Raw genomic sequence first — 15589 nt, 5'->3', positions numbered from 1 at the left:
GTTCTCTGTTTTCTGCCACTCAGGCCATTCTGTATCTGTGCTGCCTCTGTCCCTTTAATCCATGGAATTTAACTCTGTTGGTAAGCCCGTTTTGTGGCACTTCTTCAAATCCTTTTTGGAAATTCATATGTGCTGCATTAATAGTATTACCCCATTAAAAATCTCAAAACAAGTTAGTTAAATGCTGTTTGCCCTTAAGAAATCCTTCACATAATTCACAATAATCCAAGTGACTGTTAATTTTGTCACAAATATTACTAGATATATCCCAATACCCTTTGTAAACAAGGGTATAGCACTTGCATTACTCCAGTTCTCTGGCACCACCCTGTATCTGAGGAGGGGTTGGAAGATAATTGCTAGGTGTTTCCTTATTTCTCCATGTCCTCAGATAAATCACGTTCAACCCTGGTGATTTATCAATTTGAAGTACACCCAGCCTGTATTATTTATTTGCTGATAGAGTTCAGATGTCACTTGCGAGTCCAGCATTTATTTGCCATCCATAATACCCTTGTGAAGATGGTGGTGAGCTGCCTTCTTGAAGCACTGTAGTTCATGGTAGCATAGGTGCACCCATAATGCTGCCAGAGTGTTCCAGAATTTTGACCTAACACCATTGAAGGTGCATTGTATGGATCCAAGTCATTGGTCTGTGTGAATTGCAGAGGAGCATGCAGATAGTGTGCTCCCATGCATCTTTGCCCTTGTCATTCTAGGTGGTATTGCTTGTGGGTTTAGAATATGTGCTTTTGAAAGCACCTTGATGAATTGCTGCAGTATGTCTTACCAATTATTGAGGTATATAAAATCATGAGAGGCCTAGATAGGATGAATGCATATAGTCTTTTTCCCCAGGGATTGGGAATTGAAAACTAGGTTTAAGGTGAGAGGGGAAAGAAGTCAGAAGGACCTGAGGGGCACTTTCTTCACGCAGAGAAGAAAGTGGGCTGACAGAGAAAGCGGTTGAGGCAGGTACAATTGCAACATTTTAAAAAAACATTTGGATAGGTGCATGGATAGGAAGGGTTTAGAGGAATATGGACAAAATGCAGGCAGTTGGAATGAGCTGAGTGGGCACCATGGTCAGCATGGACCAGTTTGGGCCAAAGGACCTGTTTCCATGCTGTATTACTGTATGACTCTAATTTTTTAGCCTATTTAAAATCTCAACCATCTCATCTTTCACTATGACTTTTCAAATGTGTCTGTGTCCTTGCTGCTCCCTATCTCTGTAACCTCCTCCAGCCCTGCTATCCTGTAAAATATCTATTTCTAGCATACTGCATATCCCGATTTTTAACTGCTCCATCTTATGGCAGCCATACCTCCAGCTGCCTGACCCCAAACTTTGCAATTGTTTCCCTAAACATCTTGGTTTCTCTTTCCCGTGTTAAAGTGGTGCTTAAAACATGGCTATTCAACTAAGCTGTCAGAACCCTGTCCTAATAATTGCTCAGTCTTATTTTCCTGTGGAGTACCTTGGATGTTTGACTGTGCCATGCAAATTGTTGTTGTTCTTATTGCCAAAAGTGTTGGTATTTGTGCCCAGGAGAATCATCTTGTTTCTCTCGACTGTTTTGAAGACCTGTGAGCCAGACAGACAAAACTTGTTGAGAATTGCCTCTGAAAAAAATGGTCTTGCAATCAGAGAGATAGCAAGAGCTGCAGATGCTGGAGATAGAGATAACCAAAGTGGTGGTGGGTAGTGGGGACTGTGCAGTGGATGAGGAAGTCACAAAGAGAGTGGTCCCTACAAAAGGAAGATAGAGATGGGGAGGGAAATATATCTTTGGTTATGGGGTGGGATTGTAGGTGGCAGAGAATGATACGTTGGATATGGAGGTTGGTGGGGTGATATGTGAGGACAAGAGGAATTCTGTCTTTATTTTTGTTTTAGTTGGGGGGAGGCGATGTGAGGGCAGAGGTGTGGGAAACACAAGATGCGTTTGAGGGCACTTTCATCCACCGGAGGGGAAAAGTTACGGTGCTTGAAATAGGAGGACATCTGGGATGTGCAGGAGTGGAACACCCCATCTTGGGAGTGGAGGCGGAGGAATTGGGAGTAGGGGATCACAGTTCCTACAGACTAAGGGGGTGGCCATGGGCACCCGCCTGGGTCCAAGCTATGCCTGCCTCTTCGTAGGATACGTGGAACAGTCCCTCTTCCGCTGCTACACTGGCCCTAAACCCCACCTCTTCCTCTGCTACATTGATGACTGTATTGGCACTGCCTCGTGCTCCCACAAGGAGCTTGAACAGTTCATCGGTTTTACTAACCCCTTTCACCCCAACCTCAAATTCACCTGGACCATATCTGATACCTTCCTCTCCTTCCTGGACCTCTCGGTTTACATCTCTGATGACCGCCTCGTAACCGACATCTATTTCAAGCCCACCAACTCCCACAGCAACCTAGATTACACCTCCTCTCACCCACCTTCCTGCAAGAATGTGATCCCCTACTCCCAATTCCTCCACCTCTGCCACATCTGCTCCCAAGAATCCCCCTTGTCCTCATATATCACTCCACCAACCTCCACGTCCAATGTATCATTCTCCGCTACTTCTGCCACCCACAATCTGATCCCACATCCAAAGAGATATTTCCTTCCCCACCCCTATCTGCCTTTCATAGAGACCATTCTTTCCTCAACTCCCTCAGCCGCTCCACATTCCCCACCAATCCCAGCACCTTTTCCCTGCTTCGCTTGCACCTACCAGGATGAGTTTGTTTCTAACTCGTGTATTGTGCTTGGAGCTTCGTTTCAGTTGCAAGACCTCCTTCCTCGCAGTTCTGAAATTGTGTTGCAGCGCTTGTTCCTCCCACTGCATAATGACCTGCACTGATGCTTGATTTGATGTGGGAAATTAATTGTAAACTTGTTGAACCAATCACCAATAAAATAAAAGTGATTTCAGAGTCTGCGTCAGCATGCATTAGCGGAAGAGCTTGGAATGATGCTCATGATTCACTATTGATGTACTTCCTGGTGTACTTGGACCTGAGCAACCAGGTCAATGTTCTTTAGGGTTGAACAATTGGCGATTCATTTCCCTGAATCTGCCAATTTAGCTAACAGCAGCTTGGGTGTTAGTGCATGAACTGCAGTGCTGATGGCCAAGGTGAAGAGAAACTTAGCCAGCATTCTTTGCCATCTGGTGATGTGTGCTCTAAAACTGTGAGCTGATTGTTCACACTGAGGTGGAGATGGTTTTGGAGGCAGGCATGCAATTCTTTTAGTATGTTCCTGTTTCCAGCTTAATTCAAGGGAGGCAGCTTCTTGGCCATGATGGTTTGGTCGTGGATTGCTGGAAGCCGTGTATGGCTTAATGTACATGAGTGAATTCAATTAATACTTGAGGAAACATTTGAAAAGGCAGAGAACAATCAGGATATAGAGTTAGAATGAACTGTGAGCATCACAGGCATGGCAGAACTCTTTTTATGTATAAATATTTCTCTGATTCTATGAACAACTGTACTACATAGTTTATTAACTTGGCTGATCCCCTGTCTCAGCTCCAGACTGCATCTCCAAATTAGCGACCTGAATGTGTCGACATGTCATAATCCTCAAACATTCTCAGGCAGTGAATTACACTCAAGTGAAATAACAATTATGCAGGAAAAGAATAGCTCAGTATGGTAATCCTATAATTTATTTAAAGGAGTGCACTGGGAGGTGATGATTTGAGATGTAATAGGAGTTGCAAAGTTAGATTGAAGTAGGAATCAGTGATTAAGATATCAACATTTATCTCACAACCAGCATGACTAAAAACAGATTACCTTCATTAACCTCATTCAAATAATTTAGTTACCATGCACAAATTAGCAGTACAAGTACCCAAAACAGCAACATTCGTTAATATAGTGCTTTGAACATAATTACATATTCTAAGACAATTCTTTACAGCTCGTTAGCCAGAATTTAGCACTGAACCTCAAAGGTGTTGGAAGAGGTGCTTGATTTTAACGAGCATCTTAAAGGAAAAGGGAAAGCGTGAGACAGAGGGTTAGGAAGGGAAATCCAAAGCTTGGAGCCGAGGAGGCTAAAGATGCAGAAAATCATATGCACAAAAGGCCAGGATTGGATGAACACAAAGATCTTGGAGGGTTGTAAAATGTGGAGATGTTTATCAGAATTGAGAGAGGTGAGACCACTGAAACACTTAAATGTAAAGATTTGAATTTTAAAATTCAAGGCTTTGCTGGGTCAGTACTATGTGTGGGATAGGAGAAACACGGTGTGAATTAGGATCCAACTAGCAGAGATTTTAGATGGAGGATGAGGCAGGAGAGCTTTGGGATAGTCACATCTAGAGGTAATATAGATGTGGATTTCAACAGCAGATGGGCTGAGGGAGCGACAGACAATATTGCAGAGATACAAGTCTTAATGTTGGAGAGGATCTGTAATTAGAAACTAGGTTCAAGGTCAAATGCTTGTCTAACTTCCCTTAGTATACAATTTACTTCAGCCACTCCCTGCAGCTCTTCATGTTCTTCCCATTCTGGGTGAAAAGGTTTCTTCTGAATTTCCAGCTGGATTTTTTTGGTTACTGTCTTATCTTAATGGTTTCTAATTATGCTATTCCTCCTGAGGAAATCTTCCATCTCGTCTATTCTATCAAAACCTTTCATAGTTTTATAGATCCCTGTTAGCTGTATCTTCAGTAGATTTAAAAATATTCTGAAACATCAGTAATTAGTGAACCATTTTTAAGATGAGAAAGACACTGGACATGACAAATGGTTTGTCTTTTGCCTGCCACTGGTCTCAGACTAATGGAAATATTTCAAAAAAAGAACAGAAGGATGCTACTTTGGTTGTTCTCAGCCTACAAAAATTGTGCAGTGGTAATTCACTTTAAAAATAATTATGTTTATAGTTATTTTTGTAAATTTTATTTGATTATTTTCATTCCTTCAAAAATGACAGCATATTATGTTACTAGCCTGGCCATGATCTCTTTTCTCCCTCATGATAAGCATTTTCAAAACATCTGTTTGCATCTCACCTTTTGCATTAATTTTCTCTCTTGGCCCCGTCAATAAATACTGCTGTGGTGTGGGTGACCTCTCAGTTACCTAAAACAGTGAAAACTTACTTGATACCTGTGTTGCGCCATCAAGCGCATCTATGTATTGAATGATAAATGAGCAAGTTAAAACAGATACGGGGAGGGAATATGTGGAGAACTCTGTTACACTGAATTGTAGACTTCCTGTTCTTTGTAAAGTTTATCAATCTCCACTATCCACATAGGGTAGTGTATAAATACCAGTAAGCTACTTCTTTTTTTTGCCCTATCCAACATGGGAGAACTGTCGAACTTTACACACATCAGGATGCCTCTCAGCCCACCAGGCTACGCAGTGTTCAATCTTTCCCTTGCCCTTAGTTTTCTCTTTATTTTATTGTGCTATTTAGTAAGTTACCATAAATTTTATGTCTCTCTTCCAGTCCAGCAGCATTGTGTTTTATAGACGACATGAGTTGAAGTGTTGGAAGTTAGAAACTGTTTCCACTTGAGAGTGAATCCAAACCAAGGGGACATAAAGATAACTGTAAATAGAACTGATAAAATAGAAATAAAGAATTTTGGAGAGATGTATTTACTCGGAGTGGAGAGAAAGTGGAACTCTCTGCCATTTGAAGTGGTTGATGTGAAGTTTTGACTCATAATGCATGCATGACAGCGAAATGAACAGAGTGAAATAATCCAGTGCTCTTCACAAGCATCTTATCACAGTAAAGGAGGGAATGTTCAGATAGATAACCAAAAAGTGGTTATTGAAGCACAGGAATTGAAGACATGGCTGCCAATGATGGGGCAAAGGAAGTGATTAGAGTTGAAGGAATCTGGCATTCTCGGGCTCCTTTGGTGACAACAGTGAAGGTGATCTCTCCAAAAGTAGCTTCTGATTTTAGTTTAGTGTTCCCTGATTTTAGTGACTTGTAAAACTGCCCTTATGGATATGCCTTATTCATTTAAGAAAATGAATAATTGAAATACAGTGTATCAGAGCAAGTTAAATTGATGTAACAGGCATTATGTATAAGAAAAACCATGAGAAATCGAGAAGCACCTATCTCCAGCCTACTGTAACTCCTGGGCACAGTGTGTGTAGGTGACCAGTGATCAGCATGCCCACCTTGAAACTAGATTCCACTGGCACCTGGTGCTCTTTTGGCTGGGTTCCTTTTCTCATTGGGGTAAGGTAATTGAACCTGAGTGCTCACTGGAAAGACTACAACAGGCTGTTTAGTAATTTCCAGGCACTGATTTGAAAGGTAAATAGCAGAGAGTTTTGAAAGATCAGACTTGATTCCTGCTAGGAATTTGTATAAAAAAAGGTCAGAATGTAAATTGCCTGCATACGTGCCATGATTCCCTGAGGGTTTCTCTGAAGCATCATGACTTAACTGGAAACCGTACACTGATTAACATGCTCCACTGTTCCACAAGCTGTCTCAAAAGTATAAATGTATAAAATTCCAATGAAACCAAAGTAAACTGTTTGCCTGAATAGTGCTCCTCAAGACAAAAGCATTTCACACCAGATTTCATCATTAACAAAAAATAACTCTTATTGTAACATGCATACCTTGAGCAAAATAGCAGAGGATTTCTAGAGGTAGTAGGAACTGCAGATGCTGGAGAATCTGAGATAACAAGGTGTAGAGCTGGATGAACACAGCAGGCCAAGCAGCATCAGAGGAGCAGGAAGGCTGATGTTTCAGGCCTAGACCCTTCTTCAGAAATGGGGAGGGGAAGGGGATTCTGAAATAAATAGAGAGAGAGAGGGAGGCGGATAGAAGATGGATAGAGGAGAAGATAGGTGGAGAGGACACAGACAGGTCAAAGAGGTGGGGATGGAGCCAGTAAAGGTGAGTGTAGGTGGGGAGTTAGGGAGGAAATAGGTCAGTCGAGGGAGGACGGACAGGTCAAGGGGACGGGTTGAGGTTAGTACGTAGGAGATGGCGGTGGGACTTGAGGTGGGAGGAAGGACAGGCTAGGGAGGCGGGGACAAGCTGGGCTGATTTTGGGATGCGGTAGGGGGAGGGGAGATTTTGAAGCTTGTGAAGTCCACATTGATACCATTGGGCTGCAGGGTTCCCAAGCGAAATATGAGGTGCTGTTCCTGCAACCTTCGGGTGGCATTGTTGTGGCACTGCAGGAGGCCCAGGATGGACATGTCATCTGAGGAATGGGAGGGGGAGTTGAAATGGTTCGCGACTAGGAGGTGCAGTTGTTTGTTGCGAACCGAGTGTAGGTGTTCTGCAAAGCGGTCCCCAAGCCTCCGCTTGGTTTCCCCGATGTAGAGGAGGCCGCAATGGGAACAGCGGATGCAGTATACTACATTGGCAGATGTGCAGGTGAACATCTGCTTGATGTGGAAAGTCTTCTTGGGGCCTGGGATGGGGGCGAGGGAGGAGGTGTAGGGGCAGGTGTAGCAGGTTGCAGGGAAAAGTGCCGGGTGTGGTGGGGCTGGAGGGGAGTGTGGAGCGGACAAGGGAGTCTCTGAGAGAGTGGTCCCTCCGGAAAGCAGGTAAGGGTGGGGGAGGGAAAAATGTCTTTGGTGTTGGGGTCGGATTGCAGATGTCGGAAGTGTCGGAGGATGATGCATTGGATCCGGAGGTTGGTGGGGTGGTACGTGAGGACAAGGGGGATTCTGTTTTGGTTGTTATTGCGGGGAGGGGGTGTGAGGGATGTGTTGCGGCAATTGCGGGAGCCACGGTCGAGGGCGTTCTCGACCACTGAGGGAGGGAAGTTGCGGTCCTTGAAAAACGAGGACATCTAAGGATGCCTACCTTGAAGAAGTTACACTCCTCCCTCCGGAAAAACCTCAGTGGATCTCTCTCCCACTGCAACTCTCTCGTAATCTCTTCGGCCTTGAAACTGCTCGACCATATCCTGAAGCAAATCGGGTACTACAGCCACATTACCTTTCTTAGTACCTGCCTACGGAACCGGATCATCCCCAATGGACGACAGTCCACATTCAGGCCTTGCCAATTTGGCCCCAGCCACGACAATGTCTGTCCACATTCGGAACATTGAGATCCTTCAAAAACGTTTCTCCCTACGACTCCTGAAACACATACTCGCAGCAATGCGCTGGCATCTCCTGTCACTACAATCAAGCCTACCCCAGCTCAGAGCCTCCCTCTCCCAGACCTGCAAAGGACCTCTCCTGTTTTTTATTCTTCGTAGGATCCACAACCTGAACTCACAATTCTACTCAGCTTTATTGGACACTAAAAACCATAAGTACAATAAACTTACTGGTGCCTGCCACCCAAAACGGGCTTCCTCCACCTCCCAAATCCCCAACCCTACCCAGGACCTTCCCCGCCATGTGGCCACTTTTGGAGCACCCACGGATGACGTCACATCCGCTGCCGTCGGGTACACCACTTCCGGGACAGCGAACGCCATCGACACCGCTGCTGATGCCACCGCCTCCATTTCCGAGGCCAACACCACAGGCACTGAGGAGGCACCTACCGTCACCGCTGCTGCTGCCGCCTACCCCGCTCCGCCCACCGCCGATGCAACTCCGCCCATTGCCAACACCGACGCAGTTCCGACCAACGCCAACGCAACTCCGCCCACAGCCGATGCAGACGTCGCTCCGCCCATTGCCTCCACAGCCAGCAGCTCCAGAGGAGACAATAGCACCCAGCCCTGCCGAGTCTTCACCATCCCCCCAGACCGCCCCCTTACTGAGGACAAACGGTCAGTCCTCAGTAAAGGGCTCACCTTTGTCCCCCTCTGCCCGAACATCAACGAATACCGCTCACGCTTGGACGTTGAACAGTTTTTCCGCCACCTCCGCCTCCGCGCTTACTTCTTTAACCGTGAGCCTAACCCTCTCTCTACTGACCCCTTCTCCCGCCTCCAACACACCCCCTCCTCCTGGCCTCCACACCCCAAGGCCTCCTACCCTTCCTCTTCATCTCCAACTGCCGTCGTGACATCAATCGCCTCAACCTCTCCACCCCTCTCACCCACTCCAACCTCTCCTTCATGGAACGTGCAGTCCTCTGCTCCAATCCCAACCTCGCCATAAAACCCGCGGACAAGGGAGGCGCAGTTGTAGTGTGGCGCACTCACCTCTACATCGCTGAGGCCAGGCGCCAGCTCTCCGACACCACCTCCTACCGCCCCCTTGATCATGACCCCATCCCCGACCACCAAACCATCATCTCTCAAACCATCCACAACCTCATCACCTCAGGTGACCTCCCACCCAGAGCCTCCAACCTCATCGTTCCCCAACCCCGCACCACCTGCTTCTATCTCCTTCCCAAAATCCACAAACCTGACTGCCCTGGTTGACCCATTGTCTCCGCCTGCTCCTGCCCCACCAAACTTATCTCCACCTATCTCGACTCCATTTTCTCTCCTTTGGTCCAGGAACTCCCTATCTACGTCCGTGACACCACCCACGCCCTCCACCTCCTCCAAAACTTCCAATTCCCCGGTCCCCAACACCTCATTTTTACCATGGACGTCCAGTCCCTATACATCTGCATTCCCCATGCAGATGGCCGAAAGGCCCTACGCTTCTTCCTGTCCCGCAGGCCTGACCAGCCCCCCTCCACTGACACCCTCATCCGCTTAGCCAAACTCTTCCTCGCCCTCAACAACTTCTCTTTCAATTCCTCCCACTTCCTACAGACAAAGGGGGTGGCCATGGGTACTCGCATGGACCCAAGCTATGCCTGCCTCTTTGTAGGTTATGTGGAATAATCCCTCTTCCGTAACTACACTGGCCCTAAACCCCACCTCTTCCTCCGTTACATTGATGACTGTATCGGCGCCGCCTCGTGCTCCCACGAGGAGCTCGAACAGTTCATTCACTTCACCAACACCTTCCACCCCAACCTTAAGTTCACTTGGACCATCTCTGATACCTCTCTCTCCTTCCTGGACCCCTCTATTTCCATCTCTGGCAACCACCTAGAAACCGATATCCATTTCAAGCCCACCGACTCCCACAGCTACCTAGAATACACCTCCTCCCGACCACCTTCCTGCAAAAATGCCATCCTCTATTCCCAATTCCTTCGCCTCCGCCGTATCTGCTCCCAGATTGAGGCATTCCACTCCCATACATCTCAGATGTCCTCGTTTTTCAAGGACCGCAACCTCACCCCCTCAGTTGTCGAGAACGCCCTCGACCATGTCTCCCGCATTTCCCGCAACTCATCCCTCACATCCCCTCCCCGCAATAACAACCAAAACAGAATCCCCGTCGTCCTCACCTACCACCCCACCAACCTCCGGATCCAACGCATCATCCTCCAACACTTCCGCCATCTGCAATCCGATCCCACCACCAAAGACATTTTTCCCCCCCCGACCCTTACCTGCTTTCCGGAGGGACCACTCTCTCCGTGACTCCCTTGTCCGCTCCACACTCCCCTCCAGCCCAACACACCTGGCACTTTTCCCTGCAACCGCAGGAAGTGCTACACCTGCCCCTACACCTCCCCCCTCGCCCCCATCCCAGGCCCCAAGAAGACTTTCCACATCAAGCAGATGTTCACCTGCACATCTGCTAATGTGGTATACTGTATCCGCTGTTCCCGTTGTGGCCTCCTCTACATCAGGGAAACCAAGCGGAGGCTTGGGGACCGCTTTGCAGAACACCTACGTTCGGTTCGCACTAAACAACTGCACCTCCCAGTTGCGAACCATTTCAATCCCCCCTCCCATTCCTCAGACGACATGTCCATCCTGGGCCTCCTACAGTGCCACAACGATGCCACCCGAAGGTTGCAGGAACAGCACCTCATATTTTGCCTGGGAACCCTGCAGCCCAATGGTATCAATGTGGACTTCTCAAGCTTCAAAATCTCTCCTCCCCAACCGCATCCCAAAACCAGCCCAGCTTGTCCCCGCCTCTCTAACCTGTCCTTCCTCCCACCTCAAGCCCCACCCCCATCTCCAACTTACTAACCTCAACCCACCCCCTTGACCTGTCCGTCCTCCGTGGACTGACCTATCTCCTCCCTAACTCCCCACCTACACTCACCCTTTACTGGCTCCATCCCCGCCTCTTTGACTTGCCTGTCTCCTCTCCACCTATTTTCTCCTTTATCCATCTTCTATCCGCCTCCCCCTCTCTCCCTATTTATTTCAGAATCCCCTTCCCTTCCCCCATTTCTGAAGAAGGGTCTCAGCCCGAAAAGTCAGCCTTCCTGCTCCTCTGCTGCTTGGCCTGCTGTGTTCATCCAGCTCTACACCTTGTTATATCAGAGAAGATTTCTAATCAAGTTCTGTGCATCTTGTGTGTACCCCTTCAAATGCCTGAAACAAAAATACTCCATCATGATTACCACAGACAAAAGATAAATGATTTAACACAGACTGTGGATGGAAAATATATAAACAGGGTAAGCCAAATTGAAATGCTGCTTGGCCTGCTGTGTTCATCCAGCTCTGCACCTTGTTATCTCAGATTCTCCAGCGTCTGCAGTTCCTACCGTCTCTGAATATTACAAGTCCACATTTCAAAAGTGGGTTAAATGATGACTCTCAGTTTTAATGATTTTTAACACTGATAACACAGTATTATCTGGAGGCTGGTGAGGGGGGTGGTGTAGGGGCAGGTGTAGCACCTCCTGCGTTTGCAGGGAAGGGGCACGCCACTTCTGGTACCACTACCGCCATCCACACCGTGGATACTGCCGCCTCTGTTGCCGAGACCAGTAGCGTTGCCAACATTGAGGACGCACCTGCCGAGGCCGCTACCGCCACCAACATCGAGGACACTCCACCCACCGCCGACACCGCTCTGCCCACCACCCCTACAGCTAGCAACTCGACAGTCAACACCAACCCCCAGCCCTGCCGGGTTTTCACCATTCCCCCAGACCTCCCCCTCACTGAGGACGAACGGTCAGTCCTCAGTAAAGGACTCCCCTTTATCCCCCTCTTCCCAAACATCAACGAATACCACTCGCACCTGGACGTTGAACAATTTTTCTGCTGCCTCCGCCTCCAAGCATATTTCTTTAATCATGAGTCTAACAACCCCTCTACTGACCCCTTTTCCCGCCTCCAACACACTCCATCCTCCTGGACACCGCCCCAAGGCCTCCTACCCTCCCTGGACCTCTTCATCTCCAACTGCCGTCGTGATATCAATCGCCTCAACCTCTCCAGCCCTCTCACCCACTCCAACCTCTCCCCTCCAGAACGTGCAGCCCTCCGCTCCAACCCTAACCTCACTATCAAACCTGCGGACAAGAGAGGCACAGTTGTGGTATGGCGCACTGACCTTTACATCGCCAAGGCCAGGCGACAACTCTCTGACACCTCCTCCTACCAACCCCTTGATCATGACCCCACCCTTGACCACCAAAACATCATCTCCCAGACCAGCCGTAACCTCATCACCTCAGGTGACCTCCCACCCACAACCTCCAACCTTATCATTCCCCAATCCCGCACCGCCCGTTTCTACCTCCTTCCCAAAATCCATAAACCCAACTGCCCTGGTCAACCCATTGTCTCTGCTTGCTCCTGCCCCACCGAACTTATCTCCACTTATCTCAACTCCATTTTCTCCCCCCTGGTCCAGGAACTCCCCACCTATGTCCAGGACACCACCCACACCCTCCACTTCCTCCTAAATTTCCGATTCCTTGGCCCTTAACGCCTCATCTTCACCATGGACATCCAGTCCCTGTATACTTGCATTCCCCATGCAGATGGCCTCAAAGCCCTCCTCTTCTTCGTCTCCTGCAGGCCCGACCAGTCCCCCTCCACCCACACCCTAATCCGCCTAACCGAATTCATCCTTATCCTTAACAACTTCTCCTTCAACTCCTCCCACCTCCTACTGACGAAAAGGGGTGGCCATGGGTACCCGCATGGGCCCAAGCTATGCCTGCCTCTTTGTAGGATACGTGGAACAGTCCCTCTTCCGCAGCTACACTGGCCCTATCCCCCACCTCTTCCTCCGTTACATCGATGACTGTATCGGCACCGCTTCGTGCTCCCACGAGGAGCTCGAACAGTTCATCCATTTTACCAGCACCTTCCACCCCAACCTTAAGTTCATCTGGACCATCTCTGATACCTCTCTCTCCTTCCTGGACCTCTCTGTTTCCATCTCTGGTAACCATCTGGAAACCGATATCCATTTCAAGCCCACTGACTCCCACAGCTACCTAGAATACACCTCCTCTCACTCACCCTCCTGCAAGGATGCAATCCCCTATTCCCAAGTCTTCTGCCTCCGCCGCATCTGCTCCAAAGATGAGGCTTTCCACACCCGGTCATCCCAGATGTCTTCGTTTGTCAAGAACCACAATTTTCCCCCCCACAGTGGTCGAAAACGCCCTCGACTGCGTCTCTTGCCTTTTCCGCAACTCAGCCCTCTCACCCCTTCCCCACAATAAAAACAAAGACAGAATTCCCATGAACCTCCGGATTCAACGCATCATTCTCTGCCACTTCCGCCACCTGCAATCTGACCCCACTGCGAAGGAAATATTTCCCTCCCCACCCTTACCTGCCTTCTAGATGGACTGCTCTCTCCGCGACTGCCTTGTCTGCTCCACACTCCCCATTAGTTCCACTACCCCCAGCACTTTTCCCTGCAACCGCAGGAAGTCCTACGCCTGCCCCTACACCTCCCCCCTCACCTCCATCCCAGGCCCACAGAAAACCTTCGACGTTAAACAAATGTTCACCTGCACATCCGCTAATGTGGTGTATTGTGTCCGCTGTGCCCGATGTGGCCTCCTGTACATCGGGGAGACCAAGCAGAGGCTTGGAGGCCACTTTGCGGAGCACCTACACTCGGTTCATGACAAACGACAACACCTCCCAGTCGTGAACCACTTCAACTCCCCCTCCCACTCCCTGGACGACATGTCCATCCTCGGCCTCCTCCAGTGTCACAACAATGCCACCTGAAAACTGGAGGAACAGCACCTCTCATTCCACCTTGGAACCCTACAACCCAATGGTCTCAATGTGGGCTTTGAGCTTCAACATCTCCCTACCCCTGACCTCATCCCAAGACCAGCTCCCCGTCTCGTCCCCACCTCTTTGACCTGTCCATCTTCCCGTCCACCTACTCGCCCCTCCATCCTCACTGACCAACCCCCATCCCAACTCCCTACCTGCACTCACCTTTACTAGCTTCATCCCCATCTCCTTGACCTGTCTTTTCTCCACCTATCTGCTCCATTATCCATCTTCTATCGCCGCCTCCCCCCTCTATTTATTTCAGAGCCCCCTTCTCCTCCCCCATTTCTGAAGAAGGGTCCAGACCTGAAACGTCAGCTTTTCTGCTCCTCTGATGCTGCCTGGCCTGCTGTGTTCATCCAGCTCCACACCTTGTTATCTCAGACTCCAGCATCAGCAGTTCCTACTATCTCTAGTACCTGAGCCATGTGCGTAGTCTTCAGAAATAAATTTGCTGAATGTTAGAAGGCTCTTCAAGCGTGGGAACCTGACGTTGTCCCCATCTAATCATATCAGGAATGGGAATCTAGACTGAAGTTATTTTCCATCCTCCTTAGTTTGCAAAAGAGATTCACAGAATTGTTAAGGCACAGAAAAAGCCCATTCGACCTCTCATGCCTACACCAACATGTTTTCAATTTAGCATGAACTAGCCTGTTATGTTTGGAGTTTGGTGCAACCCAGCAAAATAAAACGTTTTGTATTTTGAAGTAACCAAGGAAAATATGGAAACAGGCTTTATCTATTCCAAAACGATGAGCAGGGACTGGAGTGAAAGCAATCACAGAGAGCTCTCACAGAATGAGCAATTCTTTATTCTTTCAAACATCACGATTGGGCATCCTGTGTGATCTTCAGCATCCAAAATGACATTGCGGGCATAATTGAAGAACATAGAATCGTTGAGATCTACAGCACTGAAAAGGCCTTTTGCCTCTTCAAGTCTGCACCTGTCAAAAACAGCCACCTAACTACTCTAATCCGAGTTCTTAGTGTTTGGCCCATAGCCTTGTATGCCATGCTTTTTGCAAGTGACAGTTAAACATTTCTCACAAGTTGAGGGTTTCTCTCTCTACCACTCTTTCAAGCTGAGAGTTCCAGGTTCCCACTACCCTCTGAGCGAAAAATGTTATCCTTCCATTCCCTGGAAACTTCCTGCCCCTTAACCTTAAATCTATGCCCCCAGTCCTTGATCCCTCCACCAAGGGGAAAGGTTCCTGCTTGTCTACCCTATCTATGTCCCTCATAACTTTCTGCACCTCAATCATGTCTCAATCAGTCTCCTCTGCTCCAAGGAAAACAACCACAGTCCATCTAGCCTCTGTTTGTAACAGAAATTTTTCAACATCCTGGTAAATCTCCTCTGAACTGCAATCGGTGTTGTCACCTCCCTTGTATAAGGTTGATTCCAAAACTGCACACAATACTCTAGCTGTGGCCTAACTAATGTTTTGTTATAGATCCCACATAACTGCCCTGCTCTTAAACTCAATGTCTTGGCTAATAAAGGCAAGTACCCATATGCCTTCTTAACCACTTTATCTGCCTGTTCTGACACCTTAAGGGACTGGTAGATAGGCACACC

At 48.3% G+C, this 15589-nt stretch overlaps 1 protein-coding gene across 8 annotated transcripts in view; it reads left to right on the top strand.

Annotated features, from left to right (window-relative positions):
- LOC109917665 (rho GTPase-activating protein 32-like) overlaps nucleotides 1–15589 on the top strand; it is a 488544-nt gene that overhangs the window by 419644 nt on the left and 53311 nt on the right. The window lies entirely within an intron of this gene.

Source organism: Rhincodon typus, chromosome 32 (assembly GCF_021869965.1).
Source record: "Rhincodon typus isolate 14 chromosome 32, sRhiTyp1.1, whole genome shotgun sequence".
Lineage (NCBI taxonomy): Eukaryota > Metazoa > Chordata > Chondrichthyes > Orectolobiformes > Rhincodontidae > Rhincodon > Rhincodon typus.
Note: the sequence above shows the minus strand (reverse complement) of the source record. Positions and strands in the feature narration are given on the sequence as shown.